Source organism: Sander vitreus, chromosome 14 (genome assembly GCF_031162955.1).
Source record: "Sander vitreus isolate 19-12246 chromosome 14, sanVit1, whole genome shotgun sequence".
NCBI lineage: Eukaryota > Metazoa > Chordata > Actinopteri > Perciformes > Percidae > Sander > Sander vitreus.
Window position 1 is genome coordinate 21,063,721 of NC_135868.1, and position 27,089 is coordinate 21,090,809.

At 41.4% G+C, this 27,089-nt stretch overlaps 1 protein-coding gene across 1 annotated transcript in view; it reads left to right on the forward strand.

Moving 5' to 3' along the window:
* The first annotated feature begins 2,885 nt into the window (after positions 1–2,885).
* Positions 2,886–27,089, forward strand: part of dlgap3 (discs, large (Drosophila) homolog-associated protein 3) — a 65,525-nt gene continuing 41,321 nt past the window's right edge. The window contains exons 1-2 of the mRNA XM_078268216.1: positions 2,886–2,938; positions 3,036–3,110. The gene's annotated coding sequence lies outside the window, so the exon portion shown is untranslated. The remainder of the gene's footprint in view (positions 2,939–3,035; positions 3,111–27,089) is intronic.

The following is a 27,089-nucleotide window of genomic DNA, read 5'->3' on the forward strand; positions in this document are numbered from 1 at the left end:
ACTGCTCAGCCCTGTGGGGACTCCTTGGCGCATGTCTGGCCCTAGTTAATGCCCCTACTGCAGTCTCTTGTTAAAGGGGAGATGGAGAGAGCAAGTGAGAGGGGAGAGAGTCAGTAGAGAAAGGGACTATCAAATATTGATTGTATTTGCATAAATAGACGCAGTTGTTAAAAGCCTTGCATGATCCCACTAGCTAGCTTTGTACTCTCCGGGTATGCGTAGGGAGAAAAAAATAAAGAGAGTCTGAATGAAGACAAAAAGTGGTGATTAGAGTCAAGAGAATGCATGGATCTCCCGCAATGCGACATAGCACAGGACTCTCAATCAAGCCATCCCAAAGGGCTACGCCACTACTTGTTCACTTTGTAATTTGCACCAATTATTGCCCCATTAGTGAGTCCCCTGTAGTAAAGCAGACAGAAGATAATGATGCTTTTCGTACTCTGGACATCAGTGGTGGCACTTAATGAATGTGGCCTTTGAAATAGAGGGGGCAACATAGTGTAGTGCATGGAGAGAAAAAGGAGAAAATAATTTCTCCTCGCTCCTCTTCATCCAAGCTGCTCTTCAGTTTACACCCCATCAAGCTCTGCAGTCTTGGCTCCTGGATCCTGTATGAGCAGGTAGTGGCTTGACTATATATGGTACTAAACGTCGGTGTGGAAGTACAGCAAAAAGTGCAACACAGCATGTGTTGCGTATGCATTTGAGAAAGTGTCTATGAGGATATTGAGGATTTACTGTTAACTAAGCTGTAGCCCTCTCTGCATTTTTAGAGGTTATGCAGAGGAAAACTTTGAGTCCCACAGTTGTTGCCAAAGAACAGAGTGTTCAAAAACATTTGCTTTTCCAGCTATGTTGAAAGAAAAAAGAGAGAGAGGATAAACTCACAAAAAAGCTAAGCAAAATAACAAGATTTCTGAGCATACTGGTAAACAAAAAGTCTGGTAAATATATAAGAATTCTCAGTTAACTTTATTTTCAGAAAAGAGTGTATAACTACAAAGCTTTATGTAACTGAAAGTATGATATGAAATGTTAGGATACTGTATGACAACTATGATGGGTCTACAGGTATGAAAACAATCAAACAGAATGCAGATTTTTTTCACCACGTCCTTTGCTCTGTCAAATATTTATTTGATGTTTGTGGTACTTGTATTCATTACATCCAAGTATCAAAAATGACTATAACTAATGCAATTATTACGCCACAGTATTATACACACAGACTTAGGCTACTGTCACAGACTAACAATTTCCAGTCTGGTATTGATTTTGAAAACAAGTGAATGAATTTGCATCGACAATGTCTGGCAATATTTTCTTTTGCTGTGATGAGCTTGAAGTTACTTATTTGCACTGATGTTTTGAATTAGGCAGTGTGCGGGCAGTAGCTGGAAACGGGTGGGCATATGAAGCCGTGAGCGGCTGAGTTTTTCTGAACTCACACACCCGTTGTGACTGTCATCATTAATGTAGAGGCTGTAGTGTGGGTATTTACCTGCATATGTCTCAGCGTGTATGCCTGTACAGTATGTGCACCCTACATATGCCTCTCCATATGTGTGTTTTTGCATGAGTTTGACTGCATATTTTGTGTATGAGAGAGCTAGCAGAGCTGATCAGTGTCCATGCTGAGGGCTTTGTCACAGCTGACCTATATTAGATGAAAGCAGCTGGATCAGTGGCCTGCAGGGACAGCAAAAGAGTTGTGTTCTAATTATCTCTGCAGCTAGCTAGCGACACATCACACCCGCGCGCACTTGCACACGTACACACACATATACACACTTTTTGGCAACTCAATGGGAGCTCATGAGAGCATCTGCCATGCTTCGCTTGACGAAGGGCGGCGGCAGCAGATCCTCCGTGTAGGATTGGCCAAGCTACAGCGCCTTATGTCACACAATGCATATTAAAATCCCTCTGTAATCATGAACTATGCACTGCGGTCTCTGAATGTGACTATGTGTGACAGAACTCTACTTTGCTTAGCAAAATATAATTACCCTAAAACGCCACTAAAATGAAATCAGGCTCTTGTTGTGGCATCTTTATTCCTTATGTGGATTCACACTGTATACATGTAAATGTAGTCTGTGTACTATAGCCGCTGTTGCCATGGAGCCTCAACCTAACACACGCTGAGGGTGAGCGTTAGCTATAATGAGGCACAAAATCACGACAGAAAGAAAACAGCCCAGGGAGCTAATGCTAACAGATAATAGTAATCACTGGACTAATGCTAATTGCTAATTGGAAGGGTAATAAAGTGTGTGGAACCCCATGGCATCCTACAATACGACCGCAGTTAGCTTAGTAGCATTTAGCATTCAGCTCACTCAAACACATCAAGGACGAAGGCACAATGCTTTGTTTTTTCTTTTGTCCCATTATCCCCATTGGTATGAACACATTTACCTACACACATGTTCTGACATAAGGTTAAACACTGTTATTTCTGTGTAAGCCCCAGTGAGAATTGATTTCACACATTCTGCTACCTTTAGGAGGTAATTGGACGCAGCACACACTCAATTAAGCAGTTTGCCTCAGTCATCCCCTCCTCTTTAGGTCTCTTTCTTCTGCCTCGACTTTTTCCCCATTCCTCACTCCCAACCCTTTATTTCCAACGCTTATGTTGCTCTCCTCTCCTGACAGACCCCATTGTCCCTGTATTTGTGGGTCCAGGGCCTATAGCGCTCCAAGCAGGAAGTTTGTTAGTATCTGTAGCCTTAGCTAGACAGTCAGGGGAGCTTCTGGTTTCAGGACCAAGAGGCACATCGGCACATTTTCCACCATGTTGCATCTTCAGGCACCGCCAGGGACTATTTTACAGGTCGGAGCTTATGAGTAGGGGTGCTTTTCCCATGACAGAGGGAGGGACGTATTGTAGAGAAATGAAAAAGAAACAGAGCTTAACGCTTCCTGCCAGGTACCATAGTGTTTGCACAGATCAGCTCATTTCATTTTTTTGCAGTTTGAGCTTCCCTGATGTTTCTCTTGTTTTCTTTGTGTCTTCCTCTCTGCAGAGTGACCAAGAGCAAGTTATTTAGCCGTCCGTTTCTACCTGAAGACATGGAGCACCATTTCCTGATGAGACTGTGGTAAGTAAAGCATGTGGTAGTCTTGCATTGCCAGACCTTCCTCCACAGCGCTAAGCCCCGGACACAGTGACAGTGTCTCAGCAAAATAGCTTCAGGAAGAAACTTGTTTTAGTGGAACGTGTGTACATTCAAAAGTTGTTTTAGTCGTGCAACAGAAAACTCAGATTGGACAGATAGTCTAGCTAGCTGTCTGGATTTACCCTGCAGAGATCTGAGGAGCAGTTAACCATAGTCCTCATTAATCAACCGGAGTTTGAAATTCCAACACAAAGAAAGCGGAAGGTAACAGACATCCAGCCTAAAAAGAGGGAGATCGGTGGAATTTCCGGCAGCAACATTCCCAGAATGTCGTCAATAGAGACTATGCATGTGAGTGTCAGACACACACACACACACACACACACACACACACACACACACACACACACATATATATCTTGCAGCTACATGTCACCTGTACCCTCACATATTAATCCCACTTCTGTCTTTTGCATCCTTGAAATAGTACATAAGGGTTCTCAGTGGAACCTCAAGGATTAAGCCACGACAGTGAAGCTGCTCTTAGTAAGTGTGGATCAGAAGCACGTCACTCACTCTCTCGGCCTCTAGTGTCTTGTGTTTGATCTCACATGTGAAGCAGTATTAATTGAGTTACTCTCTGTAGATGATTTGCTTTTGAAGCTGCAGTCCACATTTATGGCCAAACACTAAATCCAACAGTTTGAGTAGTACCTACAGTGCGTGTGTAGGTAATGCAGCAGAAGTCACAGAACGCGCTGAAGGTTACGTAGGAATGCTAAGAGACTAAGTTGGTCTTACATTTTGGAAAATGACTGATGGAGAAAGTGATACAGAAAGAGAGAAGAGAAAGATGTCAGACGAGTGCTGGCTGGAACAGTATAGTAAAGTAAAAAATAGCAGGCAGGGCCGACTGATTGTGCTGGCCCGAGGTTGTACTACTATTCTTAGCCTCAGTCTCCTCCTTTCCTCACTCTCCCTCCTTTCTCCTGAGTTTTCTGTTATCGCTGTGACGCCAGCACTCTCCAGTCCATCTGGTGTCTGGAAGCACTATGGATCTATCTATTGTCCCTCTCTAACTGGCTAAAACCACGTTCTCCCTCCTATCCATTTGTCATTTTGTTTATTTATCCCCCCCCCCCTATCACCACCTCGGCAAATACAGTCATGCATCCCTCCTTTTTGACCAGAGTCAGAATAACCAGACAATATGGAGCTCTGAAGCTTCAACTTATTTATAGCTAGAGAGAGAGAGCTACTTAGAGACAAAGTGCAGTGTGTGAGTGTGTGTGTGTTCGTTCATTTTTTCTGATGTGATGGTATTAAAAGGCAGAATGGGTTGTGATGTTCTATAAAAGTGAAATCACAGGCTCATCAGAATGTAGCGCAAGCACCGGAAAACCTCTGTATTCAACCCCAACATGGCTTTGCACTGTTGCTATGGTGATATGCCATGCCTGTCATTGCTGTCAGGGTGAGTGCAGGGCGATTCACATCTCAAGGGTGTATGTGGTATGTAAGCATAACACATTATTAGGTGATAAGAAAATAATGGACCAGGTGGAGGTAACGAGTGAAGGCGTTTGCTCTGCCGTATCCATCAGTTTCTATATGGAGACATTTCAGTGTGAATCCTACTTATACCATCGCCACTTACCATAGATGCACGCCCTCATTAGGTTTAATCAGTGAAGTATAAGTATTGTTGCTACGGTTACTTGCAAATTAATAGCCTTGTGAGGTACAAAAAGAGAAATCTAAAGGGTGGTGAGATGATAAATGAAAAGTTGTCTAACACAAATTTCTACCTCTTCTATCGACGTTTCTCTAATCTTTGCTTTTGTAAAATACTGGATCATTTAACATGAAAGTCAGACGTTAAAAGGGAAATTCCTCTTTGCTGGAACCGCTAATGACTAAAATACATCTGAAATGTGACAAGATGCCACAACTAGAGGACTGCTTTTTTTGTAAGGACTCACAATCCAAAAAGGTTGAAAACTGCTGGTTTAATCGTTAACAATGCATTGTAATTTATAATCTTATCATATTTCTTAGTAAAATCTTAATCTGAAAAGTAACAATTACTACAGCTGTCAAATAAATGTTGAAATGTTGTGAAGTAGAAGTACAAAGTAGCAGAAACCCCTCAAGTATAATTCAAGTTCCTCAAAATTGTACAATAATGTACTCATCACTTTTCATCCCTGGTTTCAAACGGTGGTTAAAGTCTTGATCAGGACTGTGTTTGAGGTGTCCCAGTATGTGGTTTTAGAACCCCTACACGCTCGTGGCACCCACACAGGTGTTTTCACTTGTGCTGATTAGACCTCAAGACAGCGTGGGCAGGTACTAACTGTGCTTGATTGACGTCTCTCTATCTGTCCTGTGAGTTTTACTGCATCCTAAAATGGCTGAGAACACCTTTAGCATTTTTATCATGTTACAGTCAACCTTCCATCCAAAAAAAAAATAAATAATTTAAAAGCCTGGCAAGCCATCCTGGAAAATGATGAGATGTCAATGTTCCAATATAGGTAACACATTAAATAGGCCTTTCATTTTCCCTGCAGACATTTTTACATGTCGCATAAGGAAAAGCACAGGTGTACATAATAAATTAATGATGGCTGAATTGCATTGAGCTGCTTCAGTTTCAGGGTCCTGGTATTGTGCATGCTTGATCGCTGTCATGACTTACTGGTACACTTGGATAAAACGTAACCATCATTAACATCCATCCATCCATCTTCGTCCGCTTATCCGGGGTCGGGTCGCGATGGCAGCAGCTGGACGTGCCTGGAACACCTCCCTAGGGAGGCGCCCAGGGGGCATCCTTACCAGATGCCCAAACCACCTCAACTGGCTCCTTTCGACGCAAAGGAGTAGCGGCTCTACTCCGAGCTCCTCACGGATAACTGAGCTTCTCACCCTATCTCTAAGGGAGACGCCAGCTACCCTCCTGAGGAAACCCATTTTGGCCTCTTGTACCCTGGATCTTGTTCTTTCGGTCATGACCCAGCCTTCATGACCATAGGTGAGGGTAGGAACGAAAATTGACCGGTAGATCGAGAGCTTTGCCTTCTGGCTCAGCTCTCTTTTCGTCACAACAGTGCGATAAATTGAAGGTAATACTGCGCCGATTCTCCGACCAATCTCCCGTTCCATTATCCCCTCACTCGCGAACAAGACCCCAAGGTACTTGAACTCCTTCACTTGGGGTAATACTCATTCCCTACCTGGAGTAGGCACTCCATCGGTTTTCCATCATTACTGTTATTAGTAACACCTGTGACCTATGATGACGTCTAATCAGCTAGGTGAACACACCTGTGTGAGTGTGCAGAGCCTTTAATTTACACCTGCCAGCCACTCAAAAGAGTATCTACATATATATATATAAAAAAAATCTGGGTTACCGGCTAAATCTTGTTGCTATCTGGTAGGGGTGTGCAAAAAAATCGATTCACATTCAAATCGCGATTCAAGGTCTACCGATTCAAAATCGATTCATATTTTTTTTATTTAAAATATATATACTTTGTGTTTGGTAGATTATTTTTCTGTGGTAACAATGCTTTTTGGCAATAAATCTTATACCGCTGGAAAGCCTGTTTAGTTCCCTTTCAAATGGTGTCCCATTTGAAAGGAACATGCATTTGTGGGATGAGCAGCAGCGCTGAGTATGTTGGATGATTCTGCCTACGGCAGTTGGATCGTAGGGTCAAAGTGTGGAGAAGACGCGGAGAACGCTATGCTGATTGCTGCACCGATAGAGTAACACCTTTTGGTGGAGGCAGTGTGATGGTGTGGGGCGGCATCTCCCTCACTGGAAAAACAAGGCTTGTCATCATTGGAGGCAATCTCAGAATTGTTTTTAAATCAAAAATCGATTTTGAATTGAATCTTGAGCCTGAAAATTGATATCAAATTATGACATTTTCTGAATCATGCACCCCTACTATCTGGGATAATATTAAACCAACACACAGGAGTTTGAATGTGTGCCTATGATTAATACAATTTATTTTTGGAAATAACCTGAATAAATAAGTGAAGATACACAGATACTGCAAAATGCAGATGATTCCGTAAACGTTTATATTGTATAGCGTTGTATACAGTATTGTAATTAATGTCACCCCCTGCAACTGAGATTCATTGTGGTTTGTTCCAACGTCTTTGATTTAACCGTGAACTCCTCAAAAGGCTTTAGATTGATGTCATGTGAGCAGTGTTTTGCAGAGATGAGTCACCTCCCTCCATTTTTTTTCCCCTTCATTTAAGTTCCACTTCTGAATGAGTGCCTGTGTGTGGGTGTGTTTACATTGTCGCATGCATGTGTCTATGTATACTTGTTCGCTCGCTTACATGTGCTTATGGATTTGTGGCTCTGTGCCTAGTCTCTTTGCTGTAAGCATATGGTTTCTGAGAGAGTAAAACTTCAAACAGCACCTTTACGTAGCACTGAAGGACATCATCTCATTAGGAATCACGTCAGGATGTGTTTAGTTTGGTTTGTGTAGCTGTGAAGAGGCAGACTGAAGAGAGCCTGCAGAAGAACAGGTTATCAATTGTGTTTCTGATTATCTGCATTGCAGCTTATCAGCAGCAGATAAGAGAATTAGCCTGATAATCGTTTTTCTCTGTAGCAGTCCTGCATGCCAACCCCTTTCTCAACAACTTAATACAGGAATGTTATTTGATGTAATTTCTTATTTTTATATTTGACGCAGCAGTAGAAAATAAACTTACTTTTGTTATCATTCCTACTTCAAAAAAGTGATTTACACTCCTGCTTCTTCTTCTCCGAGCTGCACAAACAGAAGGCCATCTGTCACTGTCAAAGCTGTAGCTCCCACTTTGCATTACTGACAGAGAGGTAACAACAAAGCATGTCATACATGTGTTCACCATTTTGTGCCACGGGCCTCCTGTAGGTCTTTTAAAAAATGAATTGGGTTTTTGTCAATTTCAGAGAAAACGTAACAACTTGAACTCAACGGGTGACTAAATACACAGTATTTTGTTTTGTTCATAGATGAAACTCACTCACAGTACTGCCCCTCTTCTATCCGTGGACATGTTGCTGTGGTGTTTGTACACGCTGAATACAGCATAATGCATTGTTATCAACTGGTATTGCTAGCAATGGTAGACCTGGCTAGAGTCCCCCCACCCTGTTAAATATAACAGTTTTCCGACATTTTACTGGAACGCGGTTGGGTGTGACGTCATTCCCAGTTCCGACCCCCTGACGATTGTGATTGGTTTAAAGAAATACAAACAACCCAGAACATTTACTGAGATTAATCTTATAAATGATTAAAATGATAAACAGAATTGTCCCAAAACTTTCTCGCTCATCTAATTTTCGATAAGAAGATCAGTTCAGGGTCAGTGATTCTGTGTGCAAATCAACATTAAGCAAGCATTATTAGTTGTGAAATGACTGTGATATTATATTCTTTCTGATTGTCTGTTTCTCTGCATCTCTATCGGCCCATCTTTCCTATTGTCTCGTGTCTCTCTCTCTCTCTCTCTCTTCCCCCCCCCCCTCACTCCACATGATTAATGGATATCTATTATCAATCTTGAAAGCAGGGCTCATCTGTTCAAGTCTCTTATCATACAGTGAAAGAAAAAGGAGATTGAACTATAGGGATTCCTGTGTGTGTGTGTGTGTGTGTGTGTGTGTGTGTGTGTGTGTGTGTGTGTGTGTGTGTGTGTGTGTGTGTGTGTGTCAAAGGAAGTGAGGGATAGAGGGAGGCAGTGACTGCCCCAGCCTTCATATGATTTAATCAAAGCCATCCATCACATCTGGATAATTAGACAGCAGCATGTATCGCATGACCAGTGGCCATCGGTTAGAACACACACACACACACACACATACACATACATACATACATACATACACTTACACACATGCATTCCTACCCATCTCTATTTCTACATAGATATGCTAGGACCAGGAAACAGTCGAGGATGGTCCCAACACAGACTGAGGTCCAACCCTGTCTCTCTGTGTGGACTCAGGACTATAACTCCTAAAACATGTTGGCACAAATTTCAGACTTAATCAGCAAGCGATAGTATTGGGAGCAGTTTTAGCCAGTCAGCCTAAGTTGGTCTGTGTCAGAGGGGTTTTCGGTATTTGATGGCCAATTAAATGTGCAGAATTAGTGCTGGCAGTCGGAGAGCTCTGTGTAAAGCCAGCTAATGGCCTGAACACAGGGCCTCACTGCAGGAAATGTCAACAAAAAGTCATTCAGTGTCAAGAACTGTTGGCCATGAACTTTGGTAGATAACCCAGATGATACAGCTTTCCGTTATCCTTATCATGGTCACCAAAGGATGTATCCTAATGACTTTGGTGATGCCCTGACTTTTCATCTCGTGCCACCATGACATGCATATTTGTGGGTTTCAGTGAATTGTTTCATTAACTATAAACGATTGGATGGATTGCCATGGCGACCCTGAGGTTTTGTTTGTGCCGGAGCCCTCTGCATTTTACCTTGCAGCTTGAATCTCGCAATATCACGAGATCGCATGAAAATCCATCTTGTCAGGCTTTAAGTAATGCATTTGTGTCCGAGCCAACGTGGTTCGGACTAGGGGTGGGGGGGAAATTGATACAGCATAGTATCGCGATATTTTCCTAGGCAAGGAACGCCAAGTAGCGATCTATTATTGTATATGTGTTGGTCAGTTTGTCTGCTTGACAATCCCATTTTGCAGCAATAAAATTGAAGTGAGATGACCAAACCGAGAAATGTATCTTTTTAGATAAAACAGATGTTGACAAAGTTTCCTTTTGCGGACATCATTTGAAAGTGGGAAAAATTTGAAGTTGGAAAAAAGGTAATAAATTGCAATATATAGCAGAATATTGCAATATAAAACCGCAATAATATCATACTGTGACATAAGTATCGTGATGATATGGTATGGTGATTCCCATCCCTACTTCGGACCAATCAGCGTCTAATATGGGTCGATCTATCCCGTAAAATAACCATGTGTCATGTTTACAATAATCACTCTGTGGACAGCTATTTATTGGGTCCATTCGAGGAAAAAAAGTCAAGGACTGCATGACAGATCAACGCCGAGAAATCCTCGGTAGCTGTGACACAACTGCGGGCACGCTCATCTTGATCTGACACGTTGAGCCTGGTCTTGTCCCACTCGCCACAGCACAGACACTCTATTTCAGTCGGCATAGGTTGGTATATTCCCCCACACTCGCACCACCAGTTCGTGTCGGCTCTCATCCTCACGCCCTCAGGCGATCACAACCTCCTCCTCCTGTCGTTCTATTTCCAAAGCACGCAGCTCCTCTTCTGAAAACTCTGGTTTGTAGAGGTATGCTTCTGGATCATGACTGTCTGAGAAGTCATCCTCTTCATCTCTCAGAAAATCTGCCATGTTCATCGCTAGTCACTGTCTACTCTAGGAAAAATAGCCAGCTAATATTCACGCCGGCATGTTGACGGAAGTTGGGGGTTTTCAGGTGCTGCGTGATATCTCTGCGCCCAAGTAACAGTGCTTTGGCTGTGCTTCGCCCCAATATAGGGCCACAATATAGTCCTAAGAAATCGCCTAGTCTTAATCTGCATTGCTATTTGTACTCGTTGTGAATATGCAGGCCACGAGAAGTAATTAGGTTTTGTTTGTGTTGTTGTTGGGTCACTTTTACTCACAACATGCTAACCGACAACATAGGATTCAATTCACTATGCTAAACTAAGCTAGCGACGGCGCTGCCGGACTAAGACAATGCATGCACTGAGACAAAAATGCGTTTGCCCACCTATATAAATATAGAGGAGACGGTGAATAACCCTATTGCAACAAACGGTGGCGTGTTCCTTTTAAAGGTGCATTAGGTAAACTGAGGTAAGATGTTGGTCCTGATTTGTTATCTTGGTCAGGCCCTGCCTTGCTGATAAGTGAACTGACACATCTTCATCGCAGATTCAAGTCTTTACCAAGCCCTAATATTCCAAAAATGAATTCACGTCTCAGTGCCAAGTGTTGTACAAGTGCATACCGCCTTTATTCAAATTTAATCAGGAAAAATGTGTCTCAGTGGATTGGTATGAGATATAGAATTACAATAAAATAGTGTACTTGTATAGTATTGTTTGATTTAGACAAAACAGACAAAAAGTACTTAAAAACCTTTCCTGCATAGCAAATTTGCGTTGATCCTCCTGTGTGAATGCTTAATATGTAAAAGACACTCAATAACGACTCTGCCAATTACATGCACATCAGAGGATGATATGTATTGCAACAGATTAGCAGTAATCCTGCCAAGATGTAATTTTTGTTATTGTGTTTTCTCATAATCAACTAACAATGCTGCTCTTATGCTTTGAGTGATCCTGGTTTCATGGTGAGTTTGTGTTTACATTGATTTGATGAGGGGGAGTTGGTTGGCTCCTCAGGCTCTCATAGGATTTTAAAACAATATAGACTAATGAATGTGTGAATATTGTAATGAATGCATGCAGTATCTCTCTCTGCTGACTAAGAGCAGCAAGCTATCTTGTCCTTTTCCCTCTCCTCTATTCCTCACACATTCTCTCATTGATTATGCGGACGAATGACAAGAATGCAGCGTCGAGATTTTCGAGGGGAAGGTGAAAAGTTTCCGGCGTTTTTTTTTTTTCCCTCTTGTCTTTCTACTTCATCGCCGCTGCGACAACTCTCCGGTCTTCTCTTTCTCTGCCACCTTCTCTCCATCTCGCACACTCTAATAAACACAATCACACGTGCAAAAAAGGAGCCTGCTAATCACTTCCTCATTTGTCATTATCACCCTCTCAGCTGGACTCTTTCTCGCTGCATTTCATTTTCAGTTGTGACTGAGTTGTTGGTGCAGGTAATAAGAGCGTTTGAGCCTAAAACGGTTCCGATATGTCTCAGAAAGCAGCTGGTAAAGTGAGGTAGGTGCAGTTCTGAAGCTGTAAAATTTAACAGATTCAAGCCTTGCACACTGTGTGTGTGTGTGTGTGTGTGTGTGTGTGTGTGTGTGTGTGTGTGTGTGTGTGTGTGTTCTTCACACATGAGTGACGGTTTGTGTATTGTGTCTAGGCTGAGGCAGTTGCAAATTCGAGTCAATCACACACACACACACACACACACACACACACACACACACACACACACACACACACACACACACAGACTTAGTGAGCATTAAGTGTTGCAATATACTGTAAACTATGTATGTTCTTTAAACTATGCACAGACATAAATGTAAACTGGTGTCACTGCTTACTCCCTTTAGGTGCATAAATACCCTTCCCATCTACTGCAGTGACATCTCAAAAGGAAGTACTAACAAACTTATAAAGAATATAAAGATGAACAATGAAATTATTACATAACCTGCTTGTTGACCTGTATTGCATGTCATTCCTCATATGTTTCCCCTCATTTCTCCCCTTATCTCTTACTGTTGACTCCAAAGTAGTCTCGCTTGGCCAGACCTTCCTCCACAGCGCTGTGGAGGAGAGTCTTGCTAGTCCACTCAGCATTCAGGGATGGGAGAAAAACGTGCTCTGGTTTATTGGCATTTCTTTAAACCACTGACAATCGTCTTGGGCGGCGCTAAGCGACCACACAAATTGAGACACAGCAAAGATGACATAAATGTAATAAATATTTTTATTTTATAATTTGCCTTACCAAATGTTGATATTTTATCCCAGGTTGGCTGTCAGATAGAAGAATACAATCACATGTGTAGATGACCCAGTAAATCTCGTATTAGTGACATCTTTGCCCTGGAAATGTATACTTCAATAAGAGACAGACAAGACTGAGAGGAGGAGTGCATATTATACAGGTATGGAAATAGTCAACACAGACCCAGTGCACACATGGAACCAAAAAAGTACAAATTGTAGACACATTAAATCATGAGTGCAGAACAGACATACAGATTGAATGATTCATTGATGGAAGTCCTTCTGCACAAGGTGTTTCAATTTTATAAAGGACAGCTCCATTAACATTTCAAAAAATGTGATCAAGATCAGGTAGAAACGACATTTAATCTCTCACCTCATTTAAAAGCCACTTCAACATAAACCTTTGGACAACCAAAACAAATTTGGATACATTAACCATATTGTTTCAGAACATTTAGGCACCTCAGGTCAATGTAAATGACAGAAAACAAACTGCTCTTCGGGGATGTCAAGTGTTGGGAAGCTAATTTCAAACTGTAGCTAGTGAAGCTACATGCTCTTCATCACTGGAAGTAGGCAAGTAAGCAAGTATGCAACTTCATTTACAGAGCACCTTTCAAGAGCATAATGTCACAAAATGCTTTACAGTAAAATAAAAAATAAGGAAACTGACACAAATTAAGTGTGTCAAGTGACATTGTATTACACAATGTATTAAAATGACACTACACTCTTATTGAAAGTAACCGGCTAAACTACAAGCTATTCAGAAAAAGTAACATCAAAAAGGTATTTCTTCAAAAATATAGGGACAAAGCATTAGTTTTGCCACCCTGCATCATACTAGAAAAAAGTAGATTACTACTGCAAACATTATATGATTTTGAAAGTAGCTATGCTACCCGGCCAGCAGTTAAACTAGCATTGCTAGTATAGCCAGACACACCTAAAATACCCAGACTGCCCTCACCAAAAAAAACGTCCGTATAGGTAGTCTTTGCAAGCAGCTCATTTGGACTAATACTTATGTTAATAGCTAGGCTGCGACCGCTAGTGGCCGTAGAAATTTTGACAGGAGCAAATGAGTAAGTCAGGTGACGTAATAAGCAACAAAGTCCACGTATGGAGGAGGTCACGGTGGATGGCTAGGTCAAACACACACAGGTATTTTTCCCGGGAGACTGCTAAAGTCAAGGTTGTCTTATTTTAACTTATGTAACATTTATGTGCGTAACTTAACTTGCATAACAAATATACTTATTTTAATCCAAACCATGAACCTTTCCTAAACTTAACCAAGTAGTTCCGAATCACAAAGCTAACCGCATGTGTGAAACTGCGAACATTTAATACAACGATGTTTAATACATCGGTCATATGTCACTTTGGAAATACCTGTCTGTCTTAAGCTATCGTACCAGGACTTTTTGTTTTTTCCAAATTACATTTGATATATGGTTCTTTGTAGTTCATTTGGTTGATTTTAAAAAAATGTTTAGAACAAAACCAGATTAACACTGGTAATTAGTTTTGTTTTAGTTTCTGTGACAAAGGGAAAAAGAAGAAGGTAAAAAGGAAGATTTGTATGTGACAGTGCAGAGGGAAAAGAGAGTTTTGGGCCTACAAAATGCATCACTGAGCTCCCTGCCTCCCTTACACTTGACTTTTTCTCTTGTATTTCACTTATTTTAGATTCTATCACTTTGCATCGCCACCACATTTCTTCCCCCATATCCCCTCGTTCTCTCCATCCTCCGTTTTTTTTTTATCTCCGTTCCCCTGACTGTGCCCTGACACTCCAAAGCTCTGCTCCCCTCATTAACTCTCTTTCATGAGGATGCAGATGACAATAATTGGTTTGAAAATAGAAGACAATGGGATACAAGGATTATCCCCGGCTCACACCCACCAGCACTACTACTACCCCATACCCACGTCTCGAGGACATTGCTGCTCTGCATCCTCCTCTGTACTTCCTGTCCTTGTCTCTCCTGCAGACAGCAACTCCACTTGTCCTTTCTTTTTCTTGTTTCATAATTGCTCGTTGGTCCCCTCTCTTTCGCCCTCATCATTCCTTAACCCCTTTTTTTACTCTCTTGAACGTTACCACACATACACACACTCTCTCATCATCTCTTTTTTGGCTTTCTCTAACCCTCTTCTCCCCTCTTCTATGTTAAAATTTTCTCAGAGAGCTGTGAGATGAGTCCCCATAGGGATAAATATTCTGTTCCTGACAAGAGTGGAAGTGACATTACTGACACACTGTCGCGTGCGCACACACACGTACAGATAGAGAGTTCTGTGAAATGATAATGACATTTGATTAAAGAGTGTGACTAATGTGATGTCATCTTTCCAGGGAAACCATAAACCTGTGACAAAGTAATGGAGGAAAATGGAACAGAGAGAGGGCAAAGACGGGGAGGGGAGGGTGAGATAAGAACAGGATGCGTGACGCGTGAGGGGTGAGAAATAAAAAACAAGCCCGAAAGGTACACCATCAGCCAAGTTCACCTCATGCAGAGGGGCAGAGAAATGTCAAGAGCTGTCGTTCCAATCCTTCTCTCCATCACCATGTTTTTCCCTGTCATTCTATCCCTCCGTCACCTTCTCCCCCATCTGTTTTCTCCTCATTTCCATTTGTCCTAAAGTCACTCTCTCCATTGCTCTGGCTTATCCTCCTCTCTCCGTCTGTAGTCTCTCCATCTCTTCCCTCCGGTGAGGGCTCTCAGGTTTCGGCTGTAACCGTTTTAGCGCAAGGGATAATGGTTGGTAATTCACTCCCAGCTCCTCTCTGCTGGTCAGGAGGCCCACTCATGTACAAGCACAGAGAAGTAATTTGTGTGTGTGTGTGTGTGTGTGTGTGTGTGTGTGTGTGTGTGTGTGTGTGCGTGTAAAGAGAGGGTCCTATAGATTTTGATCACTTTTTCAGCCACACTGCCTGTGAGTGTGTGTGCTTCCTCCTTTCTGATTACATTCATGCAAATATATGCATGTGTTTGCATTATTTGTGTGCAAAATGTGGATAGAGAGCCAACTAAACTTTGTGTGTGTGTGTGTGTGTGTGTGTGTGTGTATTTACAATACACAATCTGATGCTGTATGCGGGTCATCTAATATGTTACGTAACCCCATATCAAAGTTTAACGCCCCTTCCATCCAGAAATAATGAGCACACACACACTAATGCGCACTCTGTTGATGATGCAGAAACTCGGAAGCAACACCCCCTCTGCCCCCCTCCCACTGTGGCACCATGGTGTAAGACTCCAATACTCCACCTCCCTGGAGTATGAATAATGTAGGGATCCCATATGTGTCAGCTTGTAAAACTAGATCACCAACTGTGGGCCTGAGGAAGCTTGGTAGGCCCAGGGGTGCCCAAGGGCCTCCAGGGTGGGGGGGGTGGGTTGAGGCTAAGCAGGACCAGGCAGACTGTCGACGGTGCGGTGCCTCACCTCAGGGTGACAAATTCGCAGTGGGGACTGTAGCGGCCTGCATAAGCAGGCCAGTAGCTTTTAGTTTAGTCTAACTTCAAAACTAACTGTTTTTAGGGATAAGCTAAAAACCACTGTATTGTACCTGCCCAGATCAAAATGACAGAGAGAGTTAGCCACTAGCTGGTGAACATAGTAGAGCATTTATTTGCTGAAGAGTCAGATATTTCCCTCAGGAGTTGGTAGTGACCAAAAACAGAGCTAAAAGAAAGTGAATATTGGACTTACATTTGTCCGGTGCACAGAAACATGATTCCATATGAATGCTAAAGTTGCTCTGCTGTACGCTAACACATTAACCATATCAACCAAAATGGCAATATGTCGTTGTGTTCACAGTTTGTTTCCACTGCCCCCAAGTGGCCAAAAATTGTGTTTGTGTGATAGTAAATTACTTTTTAATGTGTACACTGCATTAAAACCAAGCGACAACCCCTGGGTCTAAAAAGTGAAGCCAATGCGAAAGTGCCTTAAACCTGAATATTTCTAATGGCCAGCAGGAGGCCACTCCAATGGTTTTAAAAGGAACTCCTTTATGTTGGAATTTTAAACTTCAGTCGATTTATGAAGACTATTGTTAACTGCTCCTCAGATCTCTGCAGGGTAAATCCAGACAGCGAGCTAGCCTATCTGTCCAATGTGAGTTTTCTGATGCATGACTAAAACAACTTTTGAACGTAAACAATGGTCGACCATTCTGGTTTAAAGAAATGCCAATAAACCAAAGTACATTTTTCTCCCATCCCGGAATGCTGTGCGGACTAGCCAGACCCTCTTCGGCAGCGCTGTGGAGGAAGGTCTGGCAAATGGAGACTTATAAGAAAATAACCCTACATCTCACTTGATTTAATACCTCATTAAAAAATTTCAGGTGTGACTACCTTGTGATTAACAAATCACTACCACTGCGGTGTCCTCAGGTTCTCAGTCAGATTCACACCACGCTCCTCCCAAGCTCCACTCTCTTTTAAAAATATGTTCACTTCTGGCTGCAAAAAAAACAAGCTGTCGACAGTCAAAATGTAAAACTCAAGGCTTTGAAACGGTAGTCCACAAACCAATGGGTGACGTCATGGTGGCTAGGTCCACTTCTTTTATACAGTCTATGATTAACACAGATACTGCTGTTTAGCTTTCTTCCCAAAGAAAATTATCCTTGTCAACCTTTTAACCATAGCCATTGTAATCTTAAAACACATTTATACAATAGGGAGACTGTTCTACATATTATGTCTTGCACCATGGTGGTGAAATCTAAAAAATAAATGTCTACAGGGACCAATTTGTGCTACATTGGCTATTTCTGTACTTCAGTCATTAGGATTCAACCTGCAGATCTCAGACAGGCTTGCCTGCCAGTGAAAGTTCAGTGTCACTCTGATTCGTCTAAATGATTTTCCAATATACTGACAAATTGAAAGGTACTGTCACTCTGTTTTTAAGTACCCTATTTACTCTGAATACTTCATATACCTTGTCTGGACATCTTAGTCAAGTTTAAATTCAGCATATTGGTAACACAGCTCACTTAGTTTTGACTCTTATTTACACGAGTAACGTCAAACTGTTTGCTTCTGTCATTCAGGTCTTTGTCTCAGAGAAACAAATAGTTTTAGTAGTAGTAGTAGTTAGTTGACAAATTGAAGTTGTTTTTCACCACTGCAACAATAAAAAGTCCAACAATGGAGAGTTAGATGATATGGTTATATCACTCTCATATCTGTATGTTAAATATGAAGCTGCAGTCAGCAGTTGGTTAGCCTAGCTTAGCATAAACACTAGAAACAAGGAAAAGCTAGCTTCACTCTGTCCAAAGGTAATTTTTAGACTGGTTCTTTTGCGGATATTCGATAATCGATTAGTTGTCAACTATTAAATTAATTGGCAACTATTTTGATGACTGATTGTTTTTTTTTTTTTTTTTTTTTTATTTAGAGAAAAGTTAAAGATTCTGATTCCAGCTTCTTAAATGTGAAGATTTTCTAGTTTCTTCACTCTTTTTTGTTTCAAATATTTTTATTTTGAAGCTTAATTTGAAAAATCATTGACTGCGATCAAGATTCTGCTTGTCCTGTAAGATAAAATACCAAAGGTTGCCAAATGTTCTCAAAGTCTTTTAGTTTGTCTTTAAGGATGAACCGGATCCTCTCAAGGTGGAGTGTGTTCATCATCTCTGTGATGGATAACTTTAGTGTTGGTCCCTCTTTCTTTTTCCAGAAAGAAAGGATAAACTTCTTTGCAGTGAGAATTCCATATGCCAAGAAGTGCTGTTGTGCCAGTTTCATGGGACAATTTGAATATTTAACACCTTAGACATGAAACTTAATATATCACGTTAATAACCTTGTATTTTGCAACAAAGAACATAACTATGAAGTAAATTACCAACATGTGTGTCACATTTTTCACACAGAGGAGAGAGCTCAGGGAAGATCATATGTAGTCTTTCTTTGGAATAATGTAGCCTATGTAGCATTTTAAACTGTATTAGACAGTAACGTGCGTTTATGGAGCACTTGTGGATCTATGCTAAACTCTCGTCCCATCGGTCATTTTGTATGTTCGGACCCAGCTTTACCCAGGGTTATTTGTCGGGGGATTCAAAAAGGTCAGAAAAAGTATTGTGTAATAACATCATACAATTTTAGAAATATGTATTCACAATGTATTCAACAATAACACCAGTACATACAACGTAGCCTACATATGGTCATAAATATGTAAACAGTCTACACAAGACGCTGCAGTAAGTGCAAAATGTGTGCAAAGTGATGTTTCAGGAAGAAAAAAAAATAGCCAACAGACTAAAGAAGACATACACATGAACAGGTGTTTTGAACTTTGGTTTGAGTAAAGTGGCGAACTTTTTGCAGTCAATCGACTCACACAGTTGTGTAGACGTCCCAGTATCAATCCACATTAACAAACGCTTCCTCCCGCTTTTGGTCTTCCTGCATATTTACTAACCAGCAGCTATCGGGTCGCCGGTGAAAGCCCTCCTGTAGTCAGGGGCGGCGTATAGAGCTGAACAGTCCCGCCCCTCCTCTGAGAGACCTTGGGTTCCTGAAGTAAATTTTCCATTCATTTCAAGCGTGACACACAGATCGTGATTCGTGCAGTGTCGTAAATCCTCGTGACGGTTCGTGCGGGCAGCAGAGATCAGGTACTGACACCCCCCCTCACCAGCATGAGTTCCACCAATCAGAGTCATCACTGTGGGATTGTTCAGGATTGTGGGTAATGAAGTACTTATCCAAGACATCGTGAATAAAAGACATTTATCTATAAACAAGGTTAGTGCCCCATGATTTTTGGCATCTATATGAGCATATACAATTGCTTAGTCATGTACGCAAGCTGGTTTTAAGTCTACCATCGACGGTTACGATTTTATGGCTTATACTGCAATGTCAATGGAGAAATTGTATTTTTACTTCCGGAACCCGCTGTGGGCGGGACTGTTGAGCTCTATAGGGGGGAAAAGTTAGGACAATTCCAAGGGCCCATGACTGACAGGGTTTTAAAATGATTAAACCATCATTGTGTGTGTGTGTGTGTCTCTCTCTCTCTCTCTCTCTCTCTCTCTCTCTTAATAATAAAATTAATGATCTTTGTTTTTGGCAGTAAAAGTTAAATATCCCCATTGACCAAAAAGTAAACATCCATATTGACCAGCGACCACCCCCCTGTATCTGCATGAAATGGTTTGGTCCTGCCTTAACGCTCAGTGACGGTGTTTAGTTGGTCAGTTGATGCGCCAGAACTACAGTGACTACAGTGTTACCAAGTAACGTTAAATCAAAATCTGGCTTTCAAAAAAGGACAGAGAGAAAAGAGAGAGACGAAAGACAAAGGAAAGGGTGTCAAACTGTAACCCAGTTTTTCTCCAAGAAAGGTGAGTAGGCTATAGTCTGAGTGGTATTAACCTGTTGGCTTAATGTCCATAGTGAAATAAGATAGCTAGCTACAGACTAGTGTTAGGGCTGAGGGGCTTAACATATTCAAAAACTCACCAAAATTGGCGGTCGCATCAAGTCTGGTGAAAATTTACGTATTCACCCTGCCCACTAGGTATAATGGAAGAGTCCTCCAAAATTGAGTTCTATTTTTGAGTTTGTCTAAAAGGGGAAGAAAGCTTTCTTTGAACATAGAGCTTCATTTTTTAGTATGACGATTCCCAGACAGGTGAATTTTTCTGATGCTATCTTATCTTCACTCTTTGACAGTCAACTGAATATCTTTGAGTTACTGACTAAACAAGACAACGTCATCGCAAGCTTTGGAAAAACACTGATCGACATTTTTCACAATTTAGTGACATTTCATAAACCAAACAACTAATCGATTAATCGAGAAAATAATCCACCGATTAATAAACAATACAAAATAATCGTTAGTTGCAGCCCTAATCTTCTCATTTCATCTCGGCAATAAAGCCGAGACTTGCAAGGGAATGTGAATAGACACATTTTTCCAGAACCAGATTTGGGAAGTGTCTCAGAGTACAGAACCATGACCAATCATACAGTGCACCAATACCTCCCACCTCGCTGGTCCATTCAGTTGCTCCACTGCACTTTTGATTTAAGCCCCCAGATTTGTTTTCTTTCCAATAGTTACTGAACTTATCAGGCTCTGACATGGGTGTGTTGTCGCTGTCACGGTGCTGGGCCTTTCCCTCTGTTGGCAGAGTGGTGGAGGGTTGCATTGTTTATCGAGATGTGCTCAGCAATTTAATTTCACAGCTCTGTCTCAGATGAGAGCTGGAGGAGCATAGGGATAGAGGGGACAGTAATTGAAAGGCAGTGGCGCTCATCCTGTGTCCTCTTCCACGTTTATTCCTTTTTGTCTACATCTCTCTATTTGTGTGGGCATTTGTGTTTTCCCTCGTTAATGTCACTGTGTCATTATTGCTGGCCATTTTGGACTCTCCATGTAGTTATCCATAAAAATAAAGAGTATTTTACAATAAACACAGCTGATATGGACTCCCTCCCTTTGTCCCTGCTTTTGTAGGCAGCAGAAAGCTGTCCCAGATTTGTCCAAAAAAAACGTGGTTTGATCTCTACCTTGCTTTGGATCAAAGCCTTTTACTTTAATAAATGAATAAAATGACCTGTGCGACAGCAGAAATAGTCATTTCAGACACATGAAGGAACTTAAATTTGCATGGTGAGGTACATTGTCATCCCGATGATCTGTCACTGTTTAAATTAGATTTGGGAACATATCTTTCTAAACCCTTGTGTTGTCTTCCTGTCGGCCATGCAACTTGTTGTCCTCCGGGGCTTTTTTCAACGTTTTTGTCACTTTTTTTCTATGGTTTTTTTCCCCCACCAATACACTACATTATTACCACTAGTTTTACGCCTTTTTCTAACTAATCGTCAATAAACTTCATGTATATGAAATTATATCTATGTCACGATCTGTCAAGTGTGTGGCGAGGCTTGGACCCAAATGCAGTTCAGAAGTAATTTATTAAAACAAAAACAGTCTTACACAAAATGTCCTCCGGAAGGTAGCCAGGCAGGAAACAAACGAAAAACAAAACAAACTTTATGTATCCAGTATCCGGGATGACATTGTTCAGATTTTAATATGAGTATGTAATTATGCAATAAAAGATGAGATGATTGTTTGTCCTCATATTCACCGCCAGTGGCACAAATCTAGTTGGTATTAAATTAGTATATTATAAAATAATATAAATAATAACGCATTTGTTTCTGCTTTTGGCAAGTTAAATATTCATTTCAGACATCAGAAGCATTTAAAAAAAAAAAACATATCAAAAATTAAATAACTGCATTTTTATTTTTTTTATCATTCTTAAAATAGTTTTTTGACTGATCTGGGCATTGGCTCTCTCTCTTTATTGTGTCAGTGGGGTGTGAACCAACAAGGGCTTTTAGTGGAATCTAACAAGGAGTGAATGAATGTTTTGGCTGTGATTTTGGCCAGAGAGGAGAGAGGGGGAGAGTCACACTGCATAATTCAGAGGGGAGGGGAGATTATGCACCATCTGTGTCCATATCCCAGTGGCCCTGTCAGAATTGATCCACAACCCTTGACCTTTTCAGATAGTCATGGCAGGGTGTTTTCAACCCGCTCTGTCATGTGTGCCCTGTTAGCATGCAGGCATGTGGGTGTTTGTATTTCTGTGTGTTGTGAGCATGAGTCAGCCTGCTGCTCGCTAACCTTTCCATTGGATTACAAAGTGCAGGTCAGACACAAATAAAGACTTTTTCTGTCTTTATTTTGTTGTCGCTGAAATAAAAGGTCAAGCATTTCTGCTAGAATGTGGACTATCACTGGCCCTAAATACTATACGTAGGTCATATGAAGTTAAAGGAACAGTATATAACTTTTTGGGCTTTCTTGAGGAGAGTTAGAGGAAAAGACTGATACCATGCACTAATGTCTGTACGCAAAAATAAAGACTTTAGATTTAGAGTTAGTAGGGGGAAACTGCTAGCCTGTTATCACTGTAAGGTTGCCTGACAACCATCAGAGACTTCATGAAGTCAATGCATGTGGCCAAGGAAAAGCACACAACACCGTGTAAAACCACAATTTGTCATTTTGATTACATTTTAGGTTTTGTACGGATTAAAAAAGCCAATATATAACATATTAATTAGAGAGCTTCACTAAGTGAGCTTTTGTATAGAGCCAGGTTAGCTAACCATTCTCATGTCTGTACGGTAAATTGGGTGAAGACAGCAGCCGGTTAGTTCAGTTGAATTGTTAGCTAGTTGTTGTTATACACTTCCTTTTTGTACGGATTAAACACTCAAGAAATAACATTGTGCGGTTAGGCCTCCCGCTTAAAGCCTTTATGCTAAGCTAAGCTAACCGCCAGCTCAATCAATCAATACATTTTTATTTGTCACATGAAATTGTAGGAGGTACAGTTCCAGTGAAATGCTATTCTATCCGCTTCTTCAACTTGTGCATGATCCAATATAAAGCAGAATGTGGCCGCCAGATTGGCACATTAAAAAAAGAGTAACCAGGTTGGATGACACCACAGCTCCCCACATCCCGCTGGAAACCGACGCAGGCACGGTGGCACCGAGGACACCCATCTCACTGTCCACTGGCTGGCAGGATGCCCAGCAGAGAAGTTGAAGTCGTTCAATTCCTTCACGCTTGCCTAGGTAGCCCTCTCTGACGAAGAGATGGAGATGGACACAGAGATGGTCTTGTTTGTCCACGTAGTTGGGATAATAGGCCGTAGTTGATAGCCATCTTCACCTTTTTCTCTGTTTACTCTGTTTACATTTAAAAAAACTGGAGACTGGCGAGGAGCGACTCATAACCACCTGCTATTACCGTCAGATGTCAACCACATAAAGCATAACTAATACTTGTAAAATAGACAGTTCAGCATAAATGTTGCGGAGCTGACGGAGAGGCAACTGGACAGGCCGGTGCCTTCTAGCTCCATCTTCCTATTTAGTGTACAGACATGAGAGGGGTATCAATCACCTCAAATAACTTTTGTCAGGAAAGCGAAAAAGTGTACTTCATTTTTGGTAAAACAGTCCAATTCAGGTGTTCTACTGTGTTTTCTCGGAGCTCTTTGGCTGTCTTTCATCGTTACAATTCCACAGCTCCATAAAGGTGTTGTGCAGTATCTTTGTTCCGGCTCTGAATCGCTGACCAGCTTGACAAAGCATCAAGGACAACCTGATCCTGTGTGTGCTGTTACTATGAAGTGCAACCTGTGTATCCCAGTCTATTCAAAGAGAACAGTGTTTTAATGGTACAGTACGTAGTTCACTACGTATTGTAGTGATATAGTTCAATTCAAATATTCAGTAATAGTTCACTCTATTCAGGCACTGAATAGAGTGATGGCTGCTGTGAGTTTGAGGCTTTGATTCGAGCCTGCAGAGCATCAACACAGCAAATCCTATTCTCATGCTGATCATTACGCACACCTCTGCTACTGCACACCTTTAGCTTTTCTTTAAATAGTACCATATCCGATATAGGCTGATACAGGTGTGGCGGCATTAACCATTCTCTCCACAAAATCGTAATTATGATGAATGAGGTGGCTAATCATGTTCTTTGTGTTCCCCGCATACTTCATTTCCATGAGACAGGTGTTGCAGATTATATCGTCCTTAACAAGTTTGTTTGTCCCATCAGTGGTACACAATCCAAAATGGGCCCCAACTTGTGTTTAAAAATATGCCTCTCCATCTCTCTTCAATGCTATCCCCAAAGGTCTGTCATTGTACTAAATGTTTATTCTTCACTTCACATAACTTGCGCTCACTCTAACATCCTTAACACCAGGGCAACCACAAGTGACTCTCTGCTAAACCAACATGGTAGCAGGATGATTTAGAACACTATCAATCCATGCACAAGTGCATCAGTAACATATTACAACAGGAAATACGTAGCCACATTGATTTTATGCCCCATTGCGTTTTGATTTTGTACATGGAAGCTACTGTGGTGAAGAAATGTAATGTATTTTCCACAATGGAGTTCATTTGGCCAATTGATGAGCCCAAGATGGTCTTGCTTTTTGATTCTGAGGACATCAAAGTATTGTGTATCTTAATGACGTACTAATATACTTATGTTGCCTCAATTTGTCTAGGCATCTGCAGGAACGAAACTTTCACAGTGTTTTAAGGTGGAAAGGCCACTCCATGTTCAGTCTTATGTCCCTCCTCTTTCAGATTGGGACAAGCCAATCAGAAGCAACTCTCTCATAGCTTGCAGACCTTGCTCAATGATGATTCCATTCCAGTGCAACAGTCTAGAGCTCTTGACCATGAGTGGAAGATTGTGAACTGAACTGGTTTTTTATTTATTAAATCTATTAGCTCAGGGAAAGATGTACCTTTGGCTCAGGAAATCATTGTGTACCCCTTTACTGCTATTTAATTCTGTATATTGATGTGACATGGTGGGTTAAAGGGCAAAGTAAACAATTTTTTGTGTTTCTGAATACTGGTTAGTGTTGTGAGTTTGTGGCACAGGAGCAGGAGAATTAATACATTATAAAAGTATATGATACCATTTGTTGTTTCGTCTTTTTTGTGCTGTGATTTACAGTTCGATGTACTTTGTTGAAGTGGGCGCAGCCTTAACATCAGCACAGTCCAAATGCCTCTGACGAAGCAAATCGGCTGCGTGATGAGCGTGAACTAAATGACTATCTTACTGTAATTCATGCCAGGGTTGGGATGCTTGAATACAAAGTATGACATGAAAGGCTGGGAGCCTCGTCTCTCACACAGCACACATCAAAGAGCAAACAGGCGAATGACACCAAGCTTTCCTGTGATCCTCAAGGAGTCGAGAAAAAGAACGAGTGGTTGACAGTGCTTCTTTAAATCACTCCGTCTCCACATCTCTTCTCTCCCACTCTTACTCCCCCTTCGCTTTCTCATTCTCAGCTTTTGTGATTTTATCCTTTGTTTGATTGACTCCAGATTTTTTTTTCCCTCGACACAGCTGGCTGAGAAATTAAGGGCGTTAAGAGTTAGTATCGATGTGATGAGCGCCCAAATCGTTCCACTTTCATGGCGCCCTTGAAACGTAGTAAGGTTGCACCGCAGATGCCTGTACACATACAAGAGTCAAGTGTACTCAAGTGTATTGAGTAAAAAAAATGGCCAGTCAGACTAGTTAAGCCACTCTCTGTGTGTGTGTGTGTGTGTGTGTGTGTGTGTGTGTGTGTGTGTGTGTGTGTGTGTGTGTGTGAGAGAGTGAGTGTGTGTGAGAGAGTGAGTGAGTGAATCTGTGGGTGTGAGTGAATCTGTGGGATGTCTAGGTAATGCTAATGTGTTGTAGATTCCTTTCTGATTGTGATTAATTAGATGATGAGAAGTGTGTGCTGACAAGCTGCTTATTCTGATTAGAGAGATCAGCTTCCTGTGAGAGGCAGAACTAACGAGGCTCGTAAACCTGACACCAAGCTTTCTTAACACATCTGCACCTTGTCTGCACTCTCTTCCCACAGCTTTAGTTTTCTGTCACCCCCTCAGTTCACAAGTCAGTGGCTCTGGGCTTCTTTCCAGAAGAGACACCTGCTTTATATTTTTATTTAACCAGTTGTTATTCTGCGTTTTTAATTACTCATACTCATGAATGTTAAGTAAAATACATTGTAAAACATCTACATTATGTGATTAATAAGTTAGCTTTGCAACAATGCTGATAAGATACAGTTCAGTAACTGTGATAAGCTGAACAGTAACACATCAAAGCAAAAATGTTTGAAAGAAGAAATAACACCATCTTCCTGCTTAAATTCATAAGGAAGCCAATACCGGCTGGTTAGACACAGCAACAATCAACATCTTCTCCATCTTGGCTCAGTTGGAAAACTGCAGCCAAGTGGAGTCAACCACACACACTGTGTTCGAAACCGCTCCCTCATTCACTCACTCACTATTCCCTATATAGTGTTTATTAAATAGTGAACTATATAGGGAACGACCAAACAAGATTTCGGACACTCACTGAAAACTTATCGTTGTGTGACTTGCGTCAGGAGATGCGCCTGTTGTTTGTGTGATGGAGGCGGGCACGCCCAGCATCATGTAAACAAACCGAAACAAAAATACTTCTAATACGTCCCTGAAACAAACCAAGCACCCAGGATGAAAGTAAAAGGTTGTACATATGTTACGTGTTGCATTTTAACTGGTTAGAAACGAAAGTCCGCTCCATTTTTCCTTTTCAGTTTTCGCAGTGACTTCTGCTTCTTCTTT